Below are 26,538 nucleotides of genomic sequence, written 5' to 3' on the forward strand. Positions count from 1 at the left end.
GAGAGAGAGAGAGAGAGAGAGAGAGAGAGAGAGAGAGAGAGAGAGAGAGTGCGCGAAAGCCCACGCTGTCCCGCTAGCGAGATTCAATTAACGTGGGCTGTTCTCGCTTTAAGGATTTAAAAAAATCATTTTTTTATTCTTTCATTCGGAGTCCCTTGGGGATTTACGTTCTCCACGATGGGGCTGTGAAATGATATGTAGAAATCTGGGAAATTGATGGGGTCGGAATGTTTTTAATGAGGTGAGGCTCCTAATTAGTCCTTTTTTTTGGATACAATATAGTGCAATAATTGCGATCAAACTTCCATGGCTCTTATAACAACCCCTACATATTCTCAATCACTCGCCAACGATAGTCCTCCAAACATTTCGTCAAGAGTATAATTTAAAAAGTAAATACTGTAGCAATCTTTCAGCAGTGATCTGGTCTCAGTGAAGCAACCGTAAAATGTCCTCACCTCTGTTATTTTGCGATTTATCTGCAGTTTTGGAAGCATATGTTAAGAGTACAGAGTTCGAAAAAATACAGGAGGGGGAAACATGATTTCTTTTAAGGCGACGAATTAGAATAATCCTCCCCCTCAAATCCTCGTCGCGAGTGATGATTCGGTTTCATCGCGCGCGATTGAGACCGTGCGCTTGTTTTTGCACAGACGAATTAAGAAAAACGGACGAAAATAGCCGTACCAGGAAATCGCCTGTTACTCTCCAAGGTCACCGTTGTCGATCTAGCTGTGCGTCGCGCAAAGTCCGACTCCAAACGTGTTACCACGTTCTCCAATGTCTTTCTCTTTCTCAAATGCGCCTGTTTACTTCCGTTCCGCTGAAGGAGATCTCTAGTGGTCCGTCGATATTGTTATGGTCAACTAGGTCCAATACGAATGACCAAAACATGATGAATCGATTAATTGAGGTGGGTTAGGTTTAAAGTGATCCTTAGCCGAACTCTATTTGGTTGCACGCGTTTCAGCATAAGAGATGTTTATTTCATGTATAAATATAATTTAATAAAATTGAGTAGTAAAGACGTTAAATAAAGTCTTAGGCTGGTGCAAAAGTAATTTTATTATATTGTTCAAGTTTACTATTCGATATCGTAATATATTTCTATACCTATAAATCATGTCATTTAAAAGGGTAGATGTTATACGGTGTAAATATTGTATGTATTTTTATTATTTACGTTTTATTCTGCTCTGAATTTTAACGTTTCAAAATTAATATGCAAACACGAAATTATTTTTGCGCCAGTCTAACAAAATAAATATAGTTGGACTGTACTGTCTTGGTTGCTTTTTCAACAAAACGGGGCCAGACAGACCGAGAATGTAGATTCGAAGAACTAAACATTCATATTTAAAGCCTTCGCATGTTCCAGACAGAGTTTCAAGTACAACTTAAAATTATTCGTATTGTCATGTCGAGGGTACCGTAGTTTCTTATTAACCGTTAACAAATTATTCAAAAATTTATTAAAGAAAGTAAATAGCGTACTTTTCTCAGTCTTCCAAGACTGTTTGCTCCAAATCATATCAGATGATTTAGGACAAATGGGATGTTACATAATTCTTAAAATTTATTTCTCTGAAGGGGGCCCAGCACAGAGCCCACAGGACGCAGTTTGATCTGGGCTGGTTTTGACCCCAAGCGCGACTCTCTGGACGCCTCGCGAATTCCCTCTGTCGTTCCTTTCAGCTTGCACTAGTCGTCGTCGTCTCTCCACCCCTTTGGCTCCTGAACGTGCAACGTATCCGTGCAGATCCCCTATTTTTACGATGGACGCGCGTTTGTTACACGATGCTGCTGCAAGTTGAAAACACCGAGCGACTAGGTATAAATAGATCTCGCGATACAGAACGCACGGGAACGTCGGTGAAAGAAGATGGAAAATTGAGGGTGTCGAGGTCCAGAGGGAGACGGCGGAATGTGTTACAGGGGACAAGGGGAGGGCTTTGGTAGCAGCGGTAAAAAATAAAAAGCGCTTTTCTTTCCCCTCTCCCTACGGTGTGTGATGACGCTGTCGTGTTGCTGCTCATAAAACTCAATGAGATTCAATCGTGCATCCGTTACTCGTTAAATATAAGTCAGAATTAGAATTATAACTGAATAATTAAATAAGAAATAAAACTGCTGGCGTTGAATAAAATAAATGTCTCGAGTTAATCATTAAACGTCGAGTTTAATCATCGTGTACTGTTCCAATCAGATCGTGCCTATTTTTGGTTCGAAATAGAAATTGGAATGGCGATGGACAAATGAAGGGCTAGAGGCTTAGAAGAAAATCGTGGAATGGTTTAGAAGGGTCACAGAGAGGGGGTGAAAGGAGACTCTGGTAGCAGTAATAAAAAATGAAAAGCGTCTCTCTTTCCCGTCTCCTCCTCTGTCGCGCGATGACGCTGTACGCGTGACTTTTCGAAAAATAAAAAAATAAAAAATCACCGTAGCCGCTTGCACGCGTATATTATGCGCGCGTCAGACGCTGCGCGCCTCGGCCACGCCGTGTGTCGCGGCCAATAAAAATTCCTCTGTACAAAGCCGATCCTTGAACGTGAGTTTGGAACCGAGATCCAGGAGCCTTGAGGCTTCGACGCTCGCCTACGAAGCCGTTGATTCTGTCCTCGCTAGAAGGATACGCGCCTCTTTTTTTTTTTTTCTTTCATTTATTTCGCACAGACCCCACGGTTGCGTCAGGTTAGGTTCCTGCGGCCGTTGTCGTAGTGCTATAATTGTCGCAAAGCGGATATCAAGTCGATGTCGGAAAGTCATACGAAATCGAGTGCAACACTTGACAATAATACCACTGCAATGCATTAATTAAATAAACCGGAGCAATTTTGGATAGAGCAAAATTAATTTACCGAATATAATGTTCGTCATTCATTCTCTACGTCTTGGTTTTGAATCGAGTCTTCGACCTCGAGTAAGGTCGAAACGTCGGATTTATTTAAGTTATTCTTTAACTATCGAAATTGAATTTGCTCCTATAACCGAGAAGAAATGTCTGATGATGAACGATCCAATAGTATCTCTGACTAAAATGAAGAATATTTTCTTATATTTAATTTCAAGTATGTAGTATTTCTTTCTCTTGTCCTTGCTCTCGGCATTCCAATGGACAGTATAAAGAAGTGGGATATCCTTAATTGGGATTTGACCTCTTCATTGTCCAATTAATCGGAGCGTGTCATATATACGCGTTTAGTATCAATAAAATAAGGATGATAAGTAGAAGCAATAGGGGACCAATAAAGTAAAGGTGATAATAAAGTACAGGGTACAGTTGAAATCCACTTCGAAGACAGATCGCTCGAAAACAAATCGTCGTAAATTAGGATACGTCTAAGCTCGGTTTCTAAACGCTGGTCGTTGACCGTTCGCCGAAAGAAAAGTGATCATAAACGCACGAAACGGCCAAAACGAGGATGGTACAGCACCGGCCGGTAGTAGGGAGACAATAGAGCCTCCGGTTCGCAAACAATGGCACTCGATGCCAGGGAGAATGACGTAAACGCAAGAATAAAGATATCCCGGTTTCGCGCAGACGCTCTCGAGACATGCCGGTCGGTTTGAAAATATTTTTAAAAAACAGGTACGACTTTTGAGAGCTGTTTACGCGCGTTAGACCGAGAATACTCACCGTGAGGATGTTTGTTCTGGAAAAGGAAAGTGTATCCGAACGCGTCGATGATCGCCATTGAGGAGCACTGCGGACCATCGCTCGTAGAAAAGAAGGGAAAAAGACAAACCAGCTTTACTAGTCGAGCCGCTGCTGTTTTGTCGACGTTCTCCTTGCGTTATGGCAGCCTTACGGCTTTTTTTTTATCGTCCACAATGACGCATAGATGCCCAGGTGCTCCTTGCCTGGCTGCGTGCATACATAGTCGCGCTAGCGAATGAGCGAGCGTCAGCAGCGGGGCCACGCATACAGCTATATAACAAGAGTGTGTGCAAAAACTCGTGCGACGCAAAAATCGAGAGAAGGACCCGACGTTACTCGCGTCGACCCACCAGCAAACCGCCTTTTCAACGAGTTCGACAAACGAGCATCGACGGATTTTTGCGCTACTTGAACCGAGTCGAACAATCAGCGATTCGTTAATTCAGAGTCGATTGCCATATAAGAATATTTTCAAAATTTTATGTAGAAAATTACTAGTAGTCCATTTTTTATCGAATCCCGCTCTCTTAACGTTCAAATGACGGCTGTTCGGAGGTTCGACATCGTTAAAACTTCGTTAGTATTAGATTTTAAAGGAGCAGTTGTTTAGATGTTCAAATTTATTAGAAGTTTCGGGAAATTTTGTTTTCAAATTCAGCATTCAGAAATTTAAAGAAAAACTGCCGATTTATTCTCCATTACTTCGTTCCTCATTAAGATTTCACTTCGGTAAGAGTTCCTCTAACGTCAATTTTTTTTTTTTTACAAGTTGATATTCCAATCTTGGATAAACTATCGTTTGGCCTGGTTAATTACACCTTTTACAATCGTCACGCCAAGAACTGTACGAGAGGTTTCGTTCGAGTATTGAAAGTCAACCGAGCATCAATTTTTCGAATCGGGGAAGCTTCGAACCGAGCTCTAACCCGGTGCACAAGCGAGGGTTGCCATTTTTAAGCAACGCGCAGTCGAAACGAGGCGGCTTGTTCGATGAGTCGGCAAAACGGTTCGTTTACCGTGAACCACTTCGACCGGGTTTCGAAACGCCGTTACCCGCTTCGACGAGCTTTATTTTCGCCGATCTAACGACACACTTTCGTTGACTTTAATTTATCTACCTGTTTCTCCTCGATTATCTGTATGTGTGCGTACACAGCACGAGAGGAAAGTATTCGCACGCTCGGTTCATTTTTTTATTTTTGTAACAACTGCTTGCGAAGAAGTGGCACCGTTAACCCTTGGCACTCCAAGATCTTTTAGTACAAGCAAAATTATATTTTTCAAGACCGAATGAACTGGTAATGTAATATTAGTTGCACCCACATTAGAAATAACTTTGTTACTTGTTATTATAGAATTATTATTTGAGCATTTTATAATTTATTCGCACATCTAACAATAAATACGACACTCCTTTACAGGCAGTCATCTTTGAAAACCTGGGTTTATATTTATAAAATATTTATTCGAACCGTTCTACATATATGCGAATGTTTTTGCAAAACAATAACAGATAGAGAAAGCAATCTGTCGTCGTTGCAAAATGCTCAGCGATATTTCCATTGGGCCCCCTCCTCGATGACGATTTGCAATTGGCCTCGTTTTCGTTTCGCGTCAGGATAATGCCACGCTCAGGACCAAACCGGTCGAAATTTATTCGACGAATCGCGATTGCATTCCAAACGCTTGTCGTGGAAACATTGTCGACGATCGAAAAAGAAGGGGTAAATTCACTCGAACGAATAAACCAAGCTACAGAGAGATTTTTTAACGTATATAAAATATAGAAGGTTCGCTATGGATCTTGTAAAATGAGGCTATGAATAATTAATATAAAAGAAAAAAATTGAAATTTATGTATCTTCTGCATTTGCAAATATCCAGTACAATTCATCAGATTCTCTATTGGCATTCAAACGAAACATCCTCGTTTATGAGTTGATTCACCAAGAGAAATAATTTTTGGTAACTTCGATGAAAAGCCTAAAGCATGTGTGCATGTGTTAAATTAACCTGCTTGGTAGTTCTAGTTATCAACACCCGCATCACACGAGCTAAAGAAGTTCAACTAAAGCCATGCTATCGTAAAAGCGAAGCAACTTCAAAGTCTCCCAAATCGAGGTTTTACCAACGGAGAGAACATTTTGAAATCTTTTGTTCGATACATTAGCCTGCGTCGAAGAATTTCGATGCTTTCCGTGGCACGCAGCGTCTGACGTCTCGACATGATCCTTTTTCCCGTCTTTGTCAGACGCCTTTGACGCGGATGTACGCTTTGTGTTTGCGGTTCTTTAAATTCTCTCGGACGGGACAAACGTGGCTGCGATCGCAAACAGTTTTTGCAGCGACGACAATCCTGGCACGGGACCGGTGTCGAGGACCGATTCGTTCGGGATGAAATTACAATGTCGTCGAATTTCCAACCGATCGCCGCCATTAACGCGCTTTCACGGCGTTCCCGCTCGGCATTTGCACCTGGCAAGGGGGTATGTATATCTTCCGATAACGGTTTATTCTCCTTGAATGGCGGAGGGGGCTGGTTCCCGCACCCGTTATTTATCCCATGTTCTTCTCCGCCGTTCCGTTTCCTCTTCCGCGAGTTCCGCAGGAACCTCGTGTTGCGGAAGTCGGAGTGGTCGCTGTCGGCCCAAGATGGCGAATTTTCTCGATACCGTGGCCAAAATTAACCCCTTGCGCTTTTTCCACGAGTCTGACTCGCGATGAAAATTTTAGGCGAAACTTGAAAAAATCACTTGTTCATTTCTTGCTAAGAATTTACATATTTATATAAAAAAGTCTGAAATTGTCTTATTAGTTAACACACTCTTAAATGTACAAAAATAAGGAATTCTCCTCATTTATTTAAATGTCAGCGCTAACAAATAAACGGTGAAATTCGTGAGCAGCATAAAGTTTGCTTTTTCTACAGGTATCGTTGTCAAAGATCCATTATTTTGACGACCGTGTGAAAGCCGAATCAAGCGAAGAAAAGTACCCTGTAAATGAGAGGGGGTTAGGCGTGTCCCTAAAATGAATTCAACGATCGCAGAAATCGCGAAGGAACGGTCGGTGGGCGAAAAGAACGGGCATCAGCGACAGGATCGACCCAGTTAAGCGGCGTTTTTAAAAATAAAGGGGGGCCTAATTAAATTTAATGAGCGGCAGCCGGTTGTCGCGAAGCGTTCGAACGAGTCATGCTCGCTCGCCTCGGTTTTCGGCCGAGACTATTCTACGGTCGAATTTTTCTCTTTTCTTTCTTTCTTTTTTTTTTTTTTGATAGTATTCGCGCAACACCGTCTGCGCACAGGTATGCTTGCACATAATCCGAATCGACCGATTAGATTAGACGCCTAGTAACTAGATTACGCGACGGCCGCGTTATCTGTGAAATTAGAGCCCGGCTTGAATATGTTATTTAGGCGAGGCGGATGCTAGAGTAACCTCGGCGAGGATTTAACGCCCCGGCCTTTGCCTCGTGATTTACGATCGTTGCCGTGGATCGTTCCGATTATTGCCGAATACGAAATGACGCGCATGTTTCACGATTTTTGCGTGTGGCCTCGTGTTTCGTCCACCCGCCATTGGAAATTCGCGATCGTTCGATCTGCGGTACCGCGATCGATAGGCTACGCCAGTGATGCGCAACCTTTTACGTACCTGGCGCAAACGATAGAACGTTTTAATTAATTCACGATGTCTTTCCAAACGTGTACGTGTGTGTTTGAAAATACATTTATGTGAAATTATGAATCTTTCAGAAATTCCATAAGTTATATTTCTCGAATGAATACAATTTTGTACATATTTAACTTGTCTTTGTCTTTTATTTATGCATTGAAATATTCGAATGTGTTAGAAATTTATTACACATTTAATATTATTCTTTTAATTTATTATGCATCATGAATGGTCCATAAATTTTATGATTGACGTTTCTTAAATTGGGACAGTTGTATACCTTTTCAATTAATTTTTTTGTATTTATTATTTTTTACAAATTGTGTACATCAAAGCGAAAGTTTGCCTTTTTGGAACGTTTAATTACCTGCAACGATAAAGTAAAAGTACATGTAAAAAATGAGCTCGATAAGTATATTTTCGTTATCAAACCTAAATGACCGGACTACGTGCGTATCTTATCGCTGTCGGGATCGCCGCAGTTAGCCAAATGTTTCTTAATTAAGAATGCGATTTCTTATTTAAGAAAGGTCAGGAATTAACAATTAATCATTGGTTATTCGACGTGAATCGTATTCAAGCATTTTTTTACTCTCGTATGTCGAACAAAACTGCTGACCTTTTTCAGCAATGCCAATGAAGAAGTCAATATTAATATAATTCTTTCACTGTGATGCATAAAGTGCCTCAAATCTAAAAATAAGCTAAGTAAAATGTACATACCGTCGTTAATATAATAAACTTTCTTTTTCATTGAAATTCCTTTATAGGATTTGTTTCTTAACGATGACGCAACTTACTGGCTTCTTTCCTGTAAAGGAATTCCAATGAAAAAGAAAGTGCATCGTATTAACAACTGTATGCACATGTTCCAGTTGAATTAAACTCAATTGTACTATAAACACGTCATTATTGAGAAACTATATTGATATTGAAAATTATTGGCATTCCTGAAGAGAGCCAGGAGCTTTAAGCACACCGTCCAAACACCAATCTTGAAGAAACACTATATTTATCTCTCATTTCTTTCTTTTCTTTTTCTTCTTTATATTTGTCTACATTTCTCTATATTTCTCTATATTTGTAACATCTTGTTTGCTGAATTCGTGATAAATTTTACACGAAATAGACCAATTCTGTTCGATTGTACATAAAATAAAATTATTTGTCGACGATCGAGACAATGGGTAGTTCCGTTCGATTTGTCACGAAACTCGTCCCGTTTAGAATAAATAATTCAAATATGCATTTGACATGGCCGCTAATTGTAATTCATCGCAGGGCTCCGTTCGGTCTCCTAGCGCGCGCGTTTCAGAGAAACACTGTCCATTATGAGAAGCACTGGCGAGACGTTCGGCGAATATGCATGCATTTGAATGTACGCGTTGATCTGGCAACCGTCAAGAACCAGAGATGGGCAAAACTCTTATCTAGATAGAACTATCGACCAACGAATAAATTATATTCAATCGTTTATCTCGTTCTCGTTGAATAAAAATTGGAGCGATGCAGAGGAACATTTTCGCAGGTGAACAAAAAAAAACATTGAACTTCTTGTGTTGTTATATCACTCTACATGCATCTAACCTTCGCTTCGATAAGTTGTATTTAATTTACTCCTGAAGCGAATCAGCGACAGTGTAATTAAACTATATTTATAAAATTACAGGGAAAAAGGGACAAAGTTACAGAGAAAAATGTTAATAATTAAATATTTTGGAATAATCGAATAAAAATTGATCTCCTTCGATCGTTGCATTATTCTATATGAATCTAACCATAACTTTGCAAACGTTGCTATAGATTGAATACGAATTATGTATTTAATTAACTCACGATGAGAACTTCTGGAAATAATAGTAAACTTTACCTTCGGGGAAGAGAATTTTAGACAACTAAATTACCTATACTTTCCAAAGTCAGTTATTTTTCAGTACGTGTCGCGTTTTTACGTTGTATTATAGTTTACGCGCATAAGGAGGATCTGCGTTTGGCCCAAAACGTCGAGGAATTTCGATAAACCTTTCTCGGAAATTGAGCGCTCTCTGTACAACCAAACAAAAGCTCCATTTCGATCAAATTATTCAAGAATCAAATTTATTGATAGTGCATTTCGACGTACGCTCGGTTTCAGGTCAATATCGGTTCTGGGAACGTTTGGAATTGCTCGGGCCTGGATTGAAAAACATTTACATAGGGGTGCTTAGACTAAACAGAATGCATATCTGAGGCTCGCGTGCGCGTCAAAATATAAACGTGGAAAATATCCGAGTTGTATCGCGGAGCAATTCAAGGACGGAGAAACCTGAATCCCAAAAGGTGTTATCTCTTTTTAACACATAACGTGGCGCACAAAATGCCACGTGTAATCGTGTAAAATTTAGTTTTATTATTAAAATAATTATTTTAAAATTTGAATTCATTTATCGTCATCATCTTCATGATTATTATCTGATTCACTTGAAACTATAGGGCAAAAAGTAATTGAATTTATCAATATAATTAGCCCCGGTGTTAGTTTAATATCCATTAAAATTTCAATAAAAATTTTAAAAAGAACTTTAATATACACCAGTCATTTTTCGTAACGTATTATAGTAGCTCTGGCATCAATCAGCAGGTTAAAAGACGTAAATATGGATAAAGCGTAATTTTGCAGTACCGGTTTAATAACATCTGCCTGCATAAAGGGTAATTTTTCGGACCCAGTCGCACTTTAATAATTTCCATTAAAAAATTGTAGCAAAAGCATCGTTAATAGGTAATTGAATAATTTTAAAAAGCAGGATAAATCAATTTGTGAATGCAATTAGGCTCGGTCACGCTTTAGTAATCGCCGTTAAAAATTGTAACAAAAGCATCGCTGATAATTAAATAATTTCAAAAAGAACTTCAATATACATCACTGATTTTTACTGGCAATTTTACTGTTAATACATTAGCGATCCCTGACGCGAACCTGCAGACTAAAAACCGTAAATTTAGATAAAACGTAATTTTACAGTACCAGTTGAGTAACGCCAACTCGCGTGTAATTTTACTGGTACCTATACCTGGGTAACTATTCTTTTTTTCAACGCCACGGATAACGTCACGGTAATGTTTGGCGAAAGCAGCGAGACGTTTGTCAAGGTTGACGCGTCCCGCGAATCATCGTTCCACGTTCTACCTACTGGTAGAAATTCTTTCCGCGTAAAGGCGGCCGGATGTCGCATGGAATCCCGATTAATTAGTAGCGCGCGCATATCGTTAAGGTAACAGTAACCATGGCGTATTGCAACTGACCGTCGCCGAATTAAAGAGAAACAATGGCACGGCGTTTTCGCGCGCCTTAAAATTCGGCTGACACAGCTGATCATGACGAATCGCACGGACAACCCACACCGACGCACGTCAAATTTCATGAAAACTTGACCAACGTCAAACTTCTTAACGCTCGACGACATTTTAGATTGAGTAAAATGATTTCAATTCTTCGAACTGGGAGATTTTTGTTGTAGAGCACAAATGATAGTAAAGTAATGTTGCGTATAAATTATATCAGGAATATTGGGTGGGTTCGTTTGCAATTTATCTTTAAATCAATTTACCTTTCATCTTTATGCATTTATCCTCCCTTAAATTCAGCCTGATAACTTCCACCAAGCCCTGTAGATACAAACCGAGCATCGAAGGGTCAAGCCGTGGCACCCTTCGGCTTACGGATCCGGCAAAAACGCGAGATCGGTTCCCGTTGGAATTCCGGAAGCGCGCGGTCTTCGAAGCGAGTCGAGATTGAAGTCGTGGCGGGGATCGCGGTTCCCCGAGTCGTTCTTGCACCTTCCTCGAGGGACCGTTATTCCTCGGAGGCGTCAGTCGATTCAAGCTTGGCGCGAAACGAGGCCAAGGGACGCCTAAGTTTTTCTCGTTGCCGATCTGTAAATGGCGCGCGTTGGGCGAAACGCAGACGAGCGTGGAACAGAGGGGGGCCAAACGAGCGAGCAGATATTTTTTCATTGGGACGCTCGTGGGTGCGCGCATGTGCGCGTAACACACGACCGAAACAAAGAGGCAACGAAAGAACTGCACGATCGCTCGCTCGCATAAATACTCGGCGCGGTTTTAGCGATGGGATCAAGTACAGCTCAAGTTCGCACATTGAAACGGTGGTTTTCAACATTTTCGCAACGTTTTTTTTTTTTTCGCAACAATTTTGTCTGTCCTGAAATTTGTAAACAAAGTTTTGGTACGTTTGGTTTTTCTACGTCATAGAGCGTCTCTGTCGTAATCGAATCAAGTGGTTTAGCTGCACTTCGTTACGATCGTAGTTCGCGATGACAGATACACCCGTCTACGTGGATGTCTGCGGCGCAATTAAAAATACAGCTGCTGTGACCCATTTCCTGTATTTTTAGGTCGCGGTATACGTATATATTCGACGCAAATATATTCGGCGGATCATCGTGTCTCAATTAATCGCGCGGGCACCGATGGGAAACTGGGTCGACGAGAGATCCGGCGACAAGCTGGGAAAAGTAAAACGGTTCAAACCAAGAACTTTTACCGATTGACTATCTGTCCCACCCCCGAAATAGAAGTCGCGGCTATATAACGCGAGCCAGCGTTAATTCTATTCAGCAACCTGTGCGCAACGGTCGAACTGCGGGATTCGTTAAAATAATTGGGAGGAGGAGAGGGGATTAATTTCACTCCGAGTTAACGTACTACGATTGTTCTGCTCTGTGATGTGAAGATTGATACGATATCGATAGAAAAAAAAAAAAAAAACTAGAAGGATTAAACGTTTTATTTGATATCCTCTTGATTGATCGATTGGCTGCGAGTAAATGGTATTTACGTTCGTTGGTTGTAAATGGTCAGTTTCTTTTTTTTTTTTTTTCATTTTGAACGAATGTTCATTTTTAGTAGAGTCATTTATAGGAAAAAGAATTGTAGTAACAAACGTACGCCTGCTCGTAATAAATGAAAATGTAGAAAGGATACGCATACTGCGCAATAGAAGCAATTAAGGTTCGAACAGATTCGGAATAATTAAACATTTTTCCGCCACCGTTATTATTTTTATTGTTTCTACGAACTACGAAATGATCACTGTCGCAAAATTACATATTCCATTTGCTTTTTTCCGAGATGAGAGAAACTTCAGTCTTTATTATTTGAGAAAACGGAGATTTTGCTACACCGAAAGACGTAGGAATTTTTCCATCGTCGCTTATTAAAAATTCTTTGCACACTTTTGACATCGAACGCGTTAGAAATTCTATTCGTAGGGATAGGCGTTCGAACGCGTCAAACTAGTAGTGAGAAGCGACGCGAGGCAACGGCTGCAGTAGTCGAGTGCGGCGATAGTTGCATGCCCGTAGTGCAGTAGAATAGGACAGTATTGGACTAGACGCGCACTAGGCAGCGCGTCTCGGCGGGGCAAGTAGTGCGCGTCTATTGCTAGGCAGACAGGAACGATGAGCGTCCGTCTAGCGCTGGCCGTTTTCCCTGTCACTGTTCAATTTTCTCTCACCAGCATTACTATACAGGGTGACCTAGTAATCGTAGTATGATCAGCAATTATGCATGTAGTATCTAATCTTAAATTAAATTACAGTTAATTAGCTACCTTAATAAAATTAAATTTTGCTTTCAAAAAAATTCAAAAAATTTATGTTTCTTTGCATTACAAACGAAGTATAGTTTACGTTACATTGTTCGATTACATTCATTTGATACCAATTATTTTAGTAGCTACATCATAATAACTTGGCTTAGACTGTTAGGAACCGCTCTTAATTCTGTTTTACATTTTCGATTGGTTTTTGCATGAAAAATCACCCCCATCATGGCTGAACCACAAAGCTACTGGAACACTTTTTATGGACGATACTATCAGTTTCGGCTAATGTATGGAGAGGACCCGTATCTCGTCGAGTCCAGATGACTCTCGAACCGTTTAGGAAATATAGCTGGCGAGGAAAGCGTGGGAACGTACCGGCGCGAGCCCTTACCCGCTTCGTCCCGCAAACGGAGGCGTCTGGCAATTTCAGACCGAATAATCGATATTTTTATTGCATTTCCTACAACTTTCAACTCCAATAATGTAACAAAACTATATACATTTAGTATACATTTAGTAAGCTACATTTCTCAGTTATTCTTGTAAGTACCGCGTCCTAAATGTTTGACTTTAGGAGGAACAAGTAAAAATCTACGAAATCACATTTCGAACGTCATTTATTTCAACAAAACTGTAGCCAAACACACAGCGATAACACCGCTTATAAATTCTACCTGTCGAGACACACCGGTCGCACCTTTTTCGCCGTAAACCAATAGGATTGGTGCAACCCGAGCGGTACAAATGTGCCTCTAGGACACCGTTGCAGCTCCTCCAGGACAAATCGAGTACAGTTCGCACCTGGAACCTCGGTCCCACCTCCTCCGTTGAAGATACGATACCAAAGGTCTGAAACCAGTCGAAGTTACGGATTCGATGACTAAATCTGTTCAGGCGGTGGTTATTTTCAGACGGGCAAACATTGGCCCCGGTGATTTCCGCCATTCATCCTGGTTCTCGTTGGTCGAGCATGAAGTAAAAACGAAAAAAAAAAAAAAAAATGAAGGAGACGAGCGAGAGTGGAGGGAGACTCTTCTAAGTCCGTCGTTCGAACGACGGGGAATGCAGGAAATTGACCGAGCAATTCTCACCTGACGCGATGCTGGCGTCCTGGGGCTCCCCTCGCCGCCGCCCGCCCCCACCCCCCTCCTAACACATTCCCACGTTTTCGACGGTGTATCGGCCCGGCCAGAACTATACCGACGAAAAGAAATAATTGGTTGTTTGGCTGTCGGCGGATTAGCCCGTTCGGGGGTCGACGACCGCCAAATGTTTGCGAATGCAGAAGGTGGGAGGGAGAGGGTACCGGTTCGAACCGAAACACTGGCGCGGAGACGAGGGATGAGGAACGATGGAGGTGACGGCCCCGCGGAGGGAACGAGAGGGAGGGAGGGAACCACCGAGAGGGGTCACAGGGGGGCCGGGGGTTGAGGGGAATGGAAAAAGGTGGAGAGGGCACGTACGATGCAGCCACAGAGAGACTCACAGACCCCGCATATTCTTGCCCCTGCTCTCTGTCGCCCCCCCTCCTCCTCCTCCTCCTCCTCCTCCTCCTCCTCCTCCTCATCATCATCACCTCCCCAAAGTATGCCTCGCGTGTGTAGAGTGCATTTGGGACGCGTGTACGCTCTGCCTAAAGAGGATGATATTCTTTATCGCTGCAGTTTTCTGTCTATTGGGACGAATTCATGCGGCGGTCGTTGGCAACCGTTAACACCGGCAGGTGCGCCGGTTTAATGAGCATACATCGGGGTTCAAAACTTGCCGAAAAAAAAGGGCGCTTTTCAGGCTTCCAGGGTCTCCGTGTGCCTGGCACCGTTACCATGGACGAACGTTTATGCTTTCTTTCTTGCAAGGACGGACTATCGATGTTTTATCAAATTTTTAAGCGGTCAGCCCTGGCGGCCCCTTTTAAGACCGCGCGCCTATATGTGTCCCGAAAATCGAGCGACGACGAGTATAATCGTCGTACACGGCTGACTAATCTACATAAATAATGATGACAGTTCCGAATGCAGAAATGAAGTTGCTTTTAGGTATTTCGTATGTTACAAGGTAAACGTTCTGAATAATTAAATTGCAATTTCTAATTAAATAAATAGCAAAGAAAGTGGCGGTACTTTCGATGAATTATTCGACGAATAGAAAGCTTACAGCGTACCTGACCAAAATTCAGATGAAATTCCTCCGATTCGACCCGAAACATCAATTTATTTTATAATTTAAATGAAACGAATTCAAATATTCGTCGAATAGATAACGAATTGAAATTCATTTATCCTCGGTTAGTAATCTTGGATTAGAGGAGAGTTTCGTTCGTCTCTGTTAGACGACGCGTTAGCACACGCGCGAAGGCGGCATCACGACTTGGTAGGTCTCGTTACTTAAACAGAGATGAGTGCGAGGGCAGAGAGGGATGGTCGATGGAGGAGTAGACACGTGACGTGGTACGGGTTGGGAGGTGGTAATGCGTGTGAGTGAACCGATAGGGAAGGAAAGGTGGGACGGTAGGGGCGGTTACGGGGTAGGAATGCTTCTTGGTCCACTGTTCCGCGATAGCTAGCCTTGAACTCGGTACAGCGGTACACGTCACTGGCTGATGTATACCGGTTCTGGATTAACGGAAAACCAATCGGAATTAAACTATTCCGCTATTTCGTGCCACGGCGTTATCCGACTGACACGATTTTCGACCCAATTATGGCCGACAGGGCACGCCGAAATCGCTCGATGACGCCGAAACCATTATCCTTTCATATTTCAAGACGGTTTAACGCGAAGGAGGACGGATATAAATAATGCCAGCAATTTTATCGATCCGTTCTGGAAAATTTCTCGCGTTACGAACTGTTGATGTGCGATTCAACGCGAGGAATTGCGGGGAGGGAGGTTTCTCCAGCAAATGTCTTTCAACGTTCGTTCATCTGGCGTCTGCTCCTTCCAAGCGACATCCGGTTATCTTCTACAAAACTCGAGACAACAGCTCGGAATTTCCTTAGGACATCCGCCGAGACTTCGAAACGTTAACCGCGATGCTCGAAATGTTCGCGCAAACAGGTCGCTCGTTCCGCCATTTTGAAATTCTGAGAAAAAATACAGGAATCCAGAAATCAATTTTTTTTTATCTCCAAACCAAACAGAGATCCCTCTTGCACACGAACTCGCACCGTCCCTCGGTTATCTCCACGGTTTCCTCCGGCGAGCCATTAATTTTTCAGCCGTAGCCTTGATTCTGCAAACACGAGGAGGTGTACGGGAAGCGGCGCGAAGCATCCTGAATATGCACGTTCAAGGGCAACTGACTCATAGATCCGCCGTGTGGTATTCCGTAGGAAACGATACGACGAAGGTATCGTCCACCGATATTCGAGGGATGGGAGAAGAAAAAGGGCGTCCCGGTGTTTCTGTTTGAACGGCGTATCGTTGAATGAGAATAGCGACATCGTCGACGGACAATGACGCGCTCGAGGGATCTCCGTTTCTAGATCGTTTGATCGCTATCGGTCCCGCACACCGCCGCGCAGTTCGTTTAATTGACCTTTCGATTTGAGCGGGGAATAAAAAACTGTTTCGCTTACCACCCCCTCGCCCACTATGTACGTAGTATCTGTCTATCAGAGACGAGTGAAACTTTATTCCAGTAATTGATGACGAATGAAAACATCGGACAGCGATTTATTCTCAACGTTTACTCTATGAGACGGTTATCGAGACTAGTTGCTGTCCGTTCGATATCAAATTAGACCTATACACCTATTATCTATGTTTTCAAAGTCTAATTTGATCTTATTATCGGTATGTATAAATATCAATTGTAGGCTTAGAGCAATAGTGTGGCTTTCGAATAATCTGTTTAGAACGAAATTGATTGTTTTACAATTCCTTATAGCAGGTCACGTACGATTTAAAATTTATGTTTATTAAAGTTATAAAATTTGTGTCCTATCATCAATGTTTATTTATATTGTCTGATATCACTTCTTTCGGACATCAAACATAATTTGGATTACGAAGAGGGTTAAAATTGTCTTAGAATGCTTCGGTTGATGGACAGTTAAACAATTTGTTATCTGCACATTCAAAAATAAACTTTTATCAGATTTCTATCCAAACACCTTAAATCACATTTTACAGTTTTCTCCTCAAATTGGTGTAGCGATGAATGGTTAAAATTAACAGAATATATTCATAGAGTACGAATATAGAACAGCTGCGATCGTGCGAGGAGAAATCGCGTGAAAGTGTATGATTGGTAAGTCGATAATACGAGTACATTTATTGGACATCTGTGCAACCGCAAAGAAACGTGTCTTGTTAAGCTGTTTGTGTTTTCGCCATCTGCTGTGTGATCCTCTACAAAGTCATACTACTTAAGACTAAAATTTTCAAGGTTAAATCTATATCTAATTTTATCACATTCATCGGTTTTATGGATCGCATTTTTAAGTAATCGTGATATACCAGCTTGTATAATCAGACACGTTTCTTCATATTGTTGATTTAATACTCGAAAATTCATTCGAGAAAACTATAGTTTCGATAAAAATATATTTACTCGAATTCTGATTCACGATACTTCGGGTCAAAACTGACCCACTATCGCAAATGGACGATTAGCGTAGAACATACCGTCGTTAAAAACGAATAAGTAGTAACCAATCCGTAGAAATTTACACCATTGTTCATTTTGTCATTTTCATGGACGGAATCAAAGAGTCGACGTATTAATTTTCACATAAATATCACACATCCTCGTCGCGGGCCAACATTTGTTCGTGCACGTTTCATCGTCGACGATTCTTGAGCGTGGAAACCGATTCAAGTTTGATTTTTCATTTAAACGAATAAAAGTGAAAAATTGACTGGATTCGCGCCGCGTTGCTCTAACGGGTAAAATGGACTGCGAGCCGTGTGATTCATCGCGCAAACGCTCGATTTTTCTGTTTTTCAGACACAGTTGCGCTCTCGCGAAGCGATAAACGTTTTATTTAGAAATATTTCCCGCTAAATTGATTCCCGCATAAAAGGATTAACTCCCGCTCGCCGTGTATGCTTTTTTTTTTTTATTTTTTTACCTTTTTTTTTTTTTCTTTTGTATCCCCAATGAATCAACGATCGCCGTGGTTAATCCACGTGTATTTTCACCTGAAACGTTGTTTCGCACCTCGTGCGTCGGTCTCCCGTTCGCGGGCCGTGAATTACTCGACCAAGGTCAATGGGGAAACGTACCTCCGGCCATGGCTCGACCGAAGAAGTCACGCAGGAACCGGGAAAGCGGGATCGCACGGCTGGCGGGGCTACAGGAAATATTTCTAGGCGATCTAGCCGGCGTATAGGTGCCACAGCCCTCAGCTTTGGCTCCTAGGAATCCAATCAATAAATATTACAATGGAACCCCTAGAGAAGTAGGGGAGCGTGTCTCCTCCCTCTCGCCCACGGATCCCTCCGTTGCCTCAGCGACGTCCTCTTTCTCTCTCCGGGGTGCTCCTCCGGCTGTCGCGTCGGTGGAAAAAGGATCTGTCGCGTTCCTCGTCCTTCCACGCCTCTCGTCCTCGGCCACGTCCGCGAAACTCTGCTTCTTTCTCTCTTGCTCACTTTTTTCCATCGCTTTACCCTACTCCTTTTACCCTACTGTCGCCCCTCCGCCTTTGCTCGCCCCGTTCCACGGCACCCTTGCGCTCCCTTGCGCTCCCTTGCCCTTCCTCAGCCCGCACCGACTCCTGTTCAACCATCCCCTCTAACCCTCTATACTCACACATACACATACACACACACACGCGCGCGCGCACACGCACGCACACATACACACACGAACGCACGCGTACACACGCACACCCCACATCCCTTCGTCCCTCTCATCCAGCGGCGTTTACATTTTACTTTTCTAGTAGCGAATTAAAACCGCGTTCATGCGCAGCCCGCGGAAGGGCGTAATGATTTTTTGAGGGGCGAATCGAGTGGGCTCGCCTACAGCACCGACGGAGGGGGTAGTAGCTGCGGGCGCGAGCTTAGCAGGAGCAGGATGGCAGAAGGGATCGCGAGACAGGCCGACTGTCGAATAGATGGATGGAAGCTAGTCTCTAATCCCCGGGGGTGGGGATAGAACCGGCGAGGAAAAGGGGGTGTGTAATATGCCACGAGAAACTAGCAACGATTATGGGAATTCGACTTCTGTGCCGTTGGAAATTTTGCTCCGAGGAGTAGTTTATTACAGGAAACCGTTGAATTCTTAGTAAATTCCAGACCGACTCGATGGACGATCATTTTTTTATCCTATTTCGATCGTCATGCTGCGTCATGGACTGAGTAGGATACCGAGGATACCGAGTGACTCGTAAAGTGAGACACGAGAAACTAGTAATGATTGTGAGAATTGGAATTCTGACAACTGGAAACGTTACTCCCAAGGTGTAGTATATTATAGGAAAGCGTTGAATTCTTAGTAGATTCGAGATCGACTCGTTAGGCAACAATTTTTTGTTCTATTCCAACCCACATGCATAGATCGAAGGATGTTACGTGACTCACTTGATTCAACCGAGTAACCAGTTTCGAATATCTTAGACAATCGTTACAAGAACGTTCGAGACTGACGCATTATTACGAGACTATTCTTTGTAACCAGCAGTTTTACAGTTTTATTCTGACCCACTAAGTCGCCGGTTTAACGACTAAGATGTTGCAAGATTCATAAGCTGACTCATCAGTCTCGAATGTTTTAGACAACCCTTACTTCAGGGACGGACAAACCCCATGGTCTCCAAGCAACGCCTTAATCGGAAAGAAACGCAACCTCTGTACGAGCTGTATAATGGGGTGTAATGACCCGCGTACACGTCCAAATAGGACCAATAGAGACTCCCACGCCTTCTATTGTTAATGTTCCACGCCACCATTATTCCTAGATTACTGAGGCGAAGTTTGATATGATTATGAAGATATAACGTATTCAGTAGAGTGTCCAAGAGATAAATAAGCAACTCTTGAACTTAGGAGTTGGGCACTCTTAGGTACATACAAGTTTCGAGTATCGATGAAAAGATAAGAAATTTTGTATCACTTACTTGTTGAAGTAAAACGAACTAGAGTTTGAAGTGGAGAAAGAAATATTTCGAAACGATTTCCTAACCATTTAATCAGTCTATCGTATAAGTTATACTATACGTTGGTATATTCGTTATCTATTACTTCGACGAAATTTTATTCGGTTCTGTTGAACTCGAAACGAGAATGAGGTATATTTTCTGATAGCTATAGATAATGCATCGAGCACGTGGCCTATAGTAGACAAGTTAGGCATCATGCGAAAGGTCTTGGCTGGAAGTTGTGCCCTTCCGCCGCTCCAGGTCTCCTTCGCTTCCGGTTTGAAAATTACCAATCATTCGCTGTTAGAAGTATGTCAACGCGAATATACGTCCAGGTACGAAATCATAGTCTTTCGAAGAAGTTTGTTATGGCGTAGATCTATATCTTGATATAATTACAAAAGAATTTTAAATATAATTAATAGACTCACAGACCAATGATTTCAATGATCGCTAGTTCAATAAAGATTACAATATTTTTACGAAGAAGTTGACGAAATACAAACTTATAGTTTTTCAGCCCTTCTACCCCTACAGGGCGAATCGTGTCTCTTTACTTTCAAGTTTTGTTGTTTCTCTTATCGCGAAGAACTAGATTAAATATTAAATCCAGAAAAATAAACAAAGAATTCATTTTTCACGAACGATCATTTCATCGTACAATTCGAAGCGGTGATTCCCGTTTCGAGGGGGTTTCGCCCTTCTGCGCGATCGTCGTCAAGCACGAGCTGGCTACGGCCGAACGTCCATGGAAACCGAGACTAATTACTCAAAGTGTAAGCACTTCAGCGCTCCCACCCTTTTGGAACAAATCGGGTCCTTTTACTTCCATTCTTTTTCTTTATCTTGAAAAAACCAGCTTAAGCAGCGAATCCTGAATACCAAAAAATTAATTTTTTCCTCTGCGACGCGATCGTCGTCGAGCTCGAGCTAGCTATTGCTGAACGTCCATGGAAACCGAGACCGCTATCGTTCGGGCGACCGAAATCGAGCCGGACACCCGAGCAGCCTGTCGGTCTATCCGCGATAATCCGCGCGTTTGGAGCGCGCGAGACGGCGTTTGGCGCCTTAAAAATGCCGGGGACTCCCGAGCGCTTTTAATTGGAAGTCGTTAGCTTTGCGCATTTTCGTCTCCGTGGGCTAACGGATGGAAGAGGGCCACGATGGGGGCGGAAGAGAACGGGAGGGTTGCGGAGGAGAACGAGAGGAGATCAAAAGAGTGGTGGGCTTGGCGGGCGGAGTGAAAGGGGAGGCCGATGCGGCCACAGGCATAAAGCTCCCCACCATCGAATCCATCGTCTCTCCGTCTCTTACTCTCTCGCTCTCCTCTCCCTGCGTACGCACTATTTTTTAGTCCGCACTTATTACGACAGATGTCTCATGCTCCGATAAAGAATAACGGCGGCCGGCGGGCGTCGTTCCCTCCGCCCCCCCCCCCCCCCGCGTGTATGCTAGTCTTAACCAGGCTAGGGAGCTGTAGCCCGTACTCTCGGCGCTTCTCGTGGCTCCTCTTTCTCTGGTGTCGTCGTGACGCGCCGCGACGCGACACGGTTACGTTACCTTACGTTTACGCACACCTCCTCTTTTTTTTTTTTCCACTCTTGCTTCCCTCTCTTTCTCTATCTCGCACACACACTCCCTCGCACGCCACCCTCGCCTGGAGCGGAGGGCTCCACCTCTCCTCCCTCTCTTACGCGCACGGGACGTGTTGCGCCGCCGTGACAGTGACTTTGTTCCACGACGTGTCAACGGCTGGCTGGCTGGCTGACTGGTGTGTCCGCTCCGCTAACGCGATCACCGTTCGTGTGTCCACGCGAGAGATAAACTCGCGCTTTAACGGGTGTAGTGGTAGTGGTGGTGGTGGTGGTGGTGGTGGTGGTGGTGGTGGTGGTGGATCTAGCTGTGTCCGAGTGCGCGGAACGTGAGCGGACCGAGAGAGATCCTTCGCATTCCGTGGAGTGTGGAGCGCGCGGCACATTTGCGTCACGGTGGCTGCTCGCATCCCGAACACAGGGAACACGTGGCTAGGTGGGTAGCTCGTGCGTGCGTGTGTGCGTGCCAGACGCCGTTTGAAATTCCCGCGCCTCGGAGCTCGCTGCTTCCACCCGGTGTTTTCGGATTTCGCGGGGATCAGGAAAGGTAGAGAGAGGATTAACACCTTAACACGGGCTGCGGGACGTTGGACGCACGTGTGCGCTCGCGGTCCAACGGGTGGGTCATCGTGCGCGGTAAACTCATATTAGCTTTCGGAGCGATTCCGTTGCTTGTTTCTCACAAACGTTGATCTGGATGGGGTCTACTATCGAGGGAGTCCACTGGGCTCGACGAAATGTTGTGTGGGATGTGTGCAAGATTCTCGTGCGTGATGAATTGATGAGGATGCGGAGGACCCGGTGAGCTCTTATGTTACAGAGCTCCATCGTCGGATCGTGTTTATTAATACGGGCTTATCGATGCTCAGGACGCGTCTTTGTGGGAAACTAGCGAGAGAATCAGCGTGTGTACACAGAATGGTGATTGACCACTGGTCCCATGCTAACTGCGGTTCATAAGCACACGAGTGTGTTTGCTAGAGGACCTAACCCAGACCTATCGAAGTCTGTCCGAATGTGTGGGAAACTAGCGAGAGATCACCATACTGTACGCTCAATATAGAAGTATTTCGCACACAGCGCGCGTCTTGCTCCAAAATTTCAGTCTGCAAAAGGTTAAGAAACGATTTTGTTTTTTCATAGCAGTGCAGTTTAAGGGTAGAGTAGGAGGGAGAATTGCGTATTGAACGACGCGATTTAACAGAGATGATGCGCTAACATAAAAGCACCCCATTGATGATGTTAGGGCCTGAGTACTTTACCTTAGTCGTAATGGTATCCGAAGATCGGTTGACTGTTTATGTAGGAGTCGAAAGCTGATCGAGTGCTTGCGAGAAAGCTTGTCCTCTAGTGGTGAGTGCCGGAGGTGTCGCCGCATGTTCGAAACAGATGACTCGTGCTACGTATCGGTTATCCGATCCGTGACTCCGATGATTTCTCCAGTCTTAAAACAGAATTATAAAAAAAAAACTGTCGGCTACTGGATGATTATCGCGCGATACATCGATCCCGAATGTATCAAAAAGAGAAGAAGGCTCCATCTTCGACGCGCGCGGTGTGTAGTCGCTTGGGCGTTGTATCGTCGGCTGGCGAAGACAGACTTCCCCCTAGTGTCGCGACAGGCCTCGAGGCCGGAGATGAGCAGAATTTTATTCCAGGGGTCGGCAGACATTTTCCGAGAGAGATGATACAAATTTGTTGGCTTCGCTAGCCACGAAGCGGTATCGCGAAAATCGGATGTACATTCTTATATGTCGAATTGTGAACACATTTTCTACAAGTTTTTTTGCCAACAACATGAAACATGAAAATTCTACGATCAAATGTTTCGTATCTTCGATTGTTTGCAACATGATCTCATCTTTTTAATATGAAGGGCGTCCCGTAACTGATGGTACAAGCGAGTAGCCTCTGAAAATGTAGAATAACATTCTTTTATACGACGCTACATTTTCGAAAAAAAGTAAATTTCAAAATTTCCCGTGCTACTCGTGCACTTGTTGAAGTCGAATAGTTGAATTTTTACTCAACGGAAAGTATTTCGTAATACAAATTCTAACTTTTTCATTCGACGGGTGGATCGCGGTTGAATCATCTCTTGTTCGTTATTCGAAATCTTTATCTAGATAGGAACTTCGCCCATCTCTGGCTGGTGGCCTGTCCTCTCGCAGGTAACCCTCTTGTCTCTACGTGCGCGTACGCTGCGTGGAGGAGGAGACACCGCTTGGAAAACCGTTGGAAGGAAACCGCGGGGAAGGCGGCACGAAACGCACGTGAACGACGCGCCTGACAGGTGCCGCGAGGTAAACCTCGTTACCGTTCCTCGGGCGAAACACGCGCGACCCTCTACGCTTTACTCGCCGCGAGATACTCTACGAATTTCCTTAGGACGACATCCTACGCTTTCCACAGCGCGATCCTCTACGAATTTCCCCAGCACAACTTTCTGCATTTTTCTCAGCACGATCCTGTACGAATTTCCTAAGCACAACCCTTTACAGTTTCCTCAGCACGACTCACTTTGAATTCCTTTACCATGACCTTCTACGTTTTCCTCGGTACAACCCGCTACGAATTTTCTCAACACGACCTGCCCCATCGAGTCCTCATGTTGAACAAAATTTGATTTCGCACCGTTCCTCATCGGCATACAGCGCTCCAAAATTCCACGAAACTAACAAAAACTGCTTTTTTAAGCTTCAAATCCGCTGCTGAGAGACTTCCAACGTTGCAGAAGCCCGTACAAAATTTCCTGCTTTCAAGAGCCAGAAGTAATTTAATTTCCATTTTTGTTTGCCGTACATAAGTGACGTCGGTGTCCGTTCCTCACATTTATTCCGTCGAATCCTCTCAATGGAGAAAATACTACCTCTCAGTAATCCTCACTAGCACGGTGTTTAAATATCACCCAAACTAACTAATTAAGCTCCAAAATTTGTCGCTGAAAGACTTCCAACGTTGCAGACTTTTCTCCGTATTAATTTGAAACGTATTAAGCTCTCCTGCTTTCAATGGTAACAAAAAAAAAAAATAAAAAAAAATTGATTTTAATGTTCGTTTGCTATGACTAAAATACTTATTTTTTCAATTTCTGAACTCTGAGTGGTCACCACGGAATACTCATGTAAATCACATCTCCGCACCTATGTCAATTTAAGCTACTTTTAAATATAAAATTTGCAACACGCACACTAAGAAACGTTCTTTCGAGTACCCTGAAACTAATCACCAGAAGATTTCCGTTTGCCCCTAAAAAAATTCACAAACACGAACCTTTTTCGGACCCCTAAAAATAATTCCTCTTACGTTCGATCCTCCTCGGAATAAATTTACCTGTCGTACACGATTAATAACAAATGCAACCTAGGTAGAATTCAGCGTCAGAGTTGGCATCATTTTTCTCGTTTCGGTCCAGCGATGCGGTGGCAGAAAATTCGAGACGCGTCGCTCCGCTCTTCTCCGCGATCCTTCGCGAAATCTGCTCGCCCTCTCTTCCCGTCTTCGTTACTCCCGCTCACTTTTTTCCTCCCTCTTTAACCTCCCACGCCTGCATCTCTCCGTTTCGTTCGTGTTCGCGAGTCTCTCCGTGTACGTGTCTCTCTGGCTTCTCTCTCTCCCGCTCTCACTCTCTTTCTCTCTCCCCGTCTTCCCCTTCGAACTTGTTCCTCGTCTCTCCTGTGGCTCGTTCTCGCTCGTCGTACCGGCGATCGCCGGCTTTTCGTACGTTTTCGTGCGGCCTCGCTGCCGCGCCGTCGACGTACGCCCGCCGTCGTCGACGAAGGCGGCACACAGCTGCACAGTCGTGACGTGACGTTTCGGGGGTTAGTTCGCACGGTATGTGACGGAGAAAGAAGCCACCGGTGGACTGTGGTGCTCACGCCAACGTGCTCTCTGCCCGAGGATCGTGCGTTTCCGGTTTTCGAACCACTTCTCGCGCCGGCACTACTTCGTCTCCTTTCATCTGGTCCCGGCTGGTTCGTTGCTCTCGTTGCGCGATATTGTGATCCGTCGTCACGATTTCCTCGATCAGCGAATCGACGAAACGCGTGTACCTGTCCACGAAAAGCGGGAAACAACGCGCTTCATCCGCCTCGCGCTCGCCTCCGGACACCAATTTGCTCCGTTTCGCGCGTGTGGCCGACCACGCGCCCAAACCGCACGCGGATTTCCTTCCCGTGCGTAAAATACAACGTGGACGACGATCATTCGTCGCTAGAACCGTCTCGCCAACGTGCAACGCGAGGTGTTCTCTTCCTTCTCCTCCCCCCTTTTGCCCTCTCCCATCCCCCTCCCATTACCCCACACTTTTCCCTCGAATTAATATCGATCGTTAATCGAACGGGCGCAGATTTTCCGGCGATCAGGTCGTCACGACGATCACGACGAACGGTCCGACGAGAATGACTTTCCGTCACGAAGCAACAGCACTACTGGCCAAGTGTAGGGGACTTGCTCGCGAACTTGTGAAGTGCGCACTTTTTTGCGAGGTGGCGTTGTGGAGATAAAACGCAGACCAGTTTCAATTCAGTTCATTGTTACGGTCATTAGCTTACGCGGCATGACGAGTGATAGGTGTGCTTTCGCGATAACGCATCCGCATTTTTCGAACTGTGATTCCTCTCTGGATAGTGTGGTGGTGAATGTGCCTTAGAAAGCTACGAAAACCGTATAAACAGCCAATTAGCCGAGATCGGAAAGGAAAAGGTAATCAGTGCACGCTGTCATCCGGTCTCTCGTCGATTTTCGGAGTTATTATTGCTGGTGTCATTTTTATACAGTCTTTATCGCTTGTCGAGGTATACTGAAATCGTATTTAAAAGTTGTTCATGTCGCTTGAAACTAAAATATTTTTATTTACTTTGAACATTCCTTGAATACAAAAAATATGGATGAAAAATTGAAAAAAAAAAAAAAAAGTTT

General features: G+C 43.8%; 1 protein-coding gene across 9 annotated transcripts in view; it reads left to right on the forward strand.

The window, feature by feature from the left end:
• LOC128885473 (broad-complex core protein) overlaps nt 1–26,538 on the forward strand; it is a 91,531-nt gene that overhangs the window by 5,184 nt on the left and 59,809 nt on the right. For 2 of the 9 annotated variants that reach the window (XM_054139542.1, XM_054139572.1), the window contains exon 1: nt 25,451–26,322. The exons of 1 other annotated variant lie outside the window; for it this stretch is intronic. The gene's annotated coding sequence lies outside the window, so the exon portion shown is untranslated. Of the gene's footprint in view, nt 1–20,438; nt 22,055–22,077; nt 22,255–25,450; nt 26,323–26,538 lie in introns of those variants that run through there. 6 more of the 9 variants (XM_054139580.1, XM_054139588.1, XM_054139553.1 and 3 more) reach the window with 5 other exon arrangements.

The sequence above is a fragment of the Hylaeus anthracinus genome, unplaced genomic scaffold (assembly GCF_026225885.1).
Source record: "Hylaeus anthracinus isolate JK02 unplaced genomic scaffold, UHH_iyHylAnth1.0_haploid 0, whole genome shotgun sequence".
Taxonomy (NCBI): domain Eukaryota; kingdom Metazoa; phylum Arthropoda; class Insecta; order Hymenoptera; family Colletidae; genus Hylaeus; species Hylaeus anthracinus.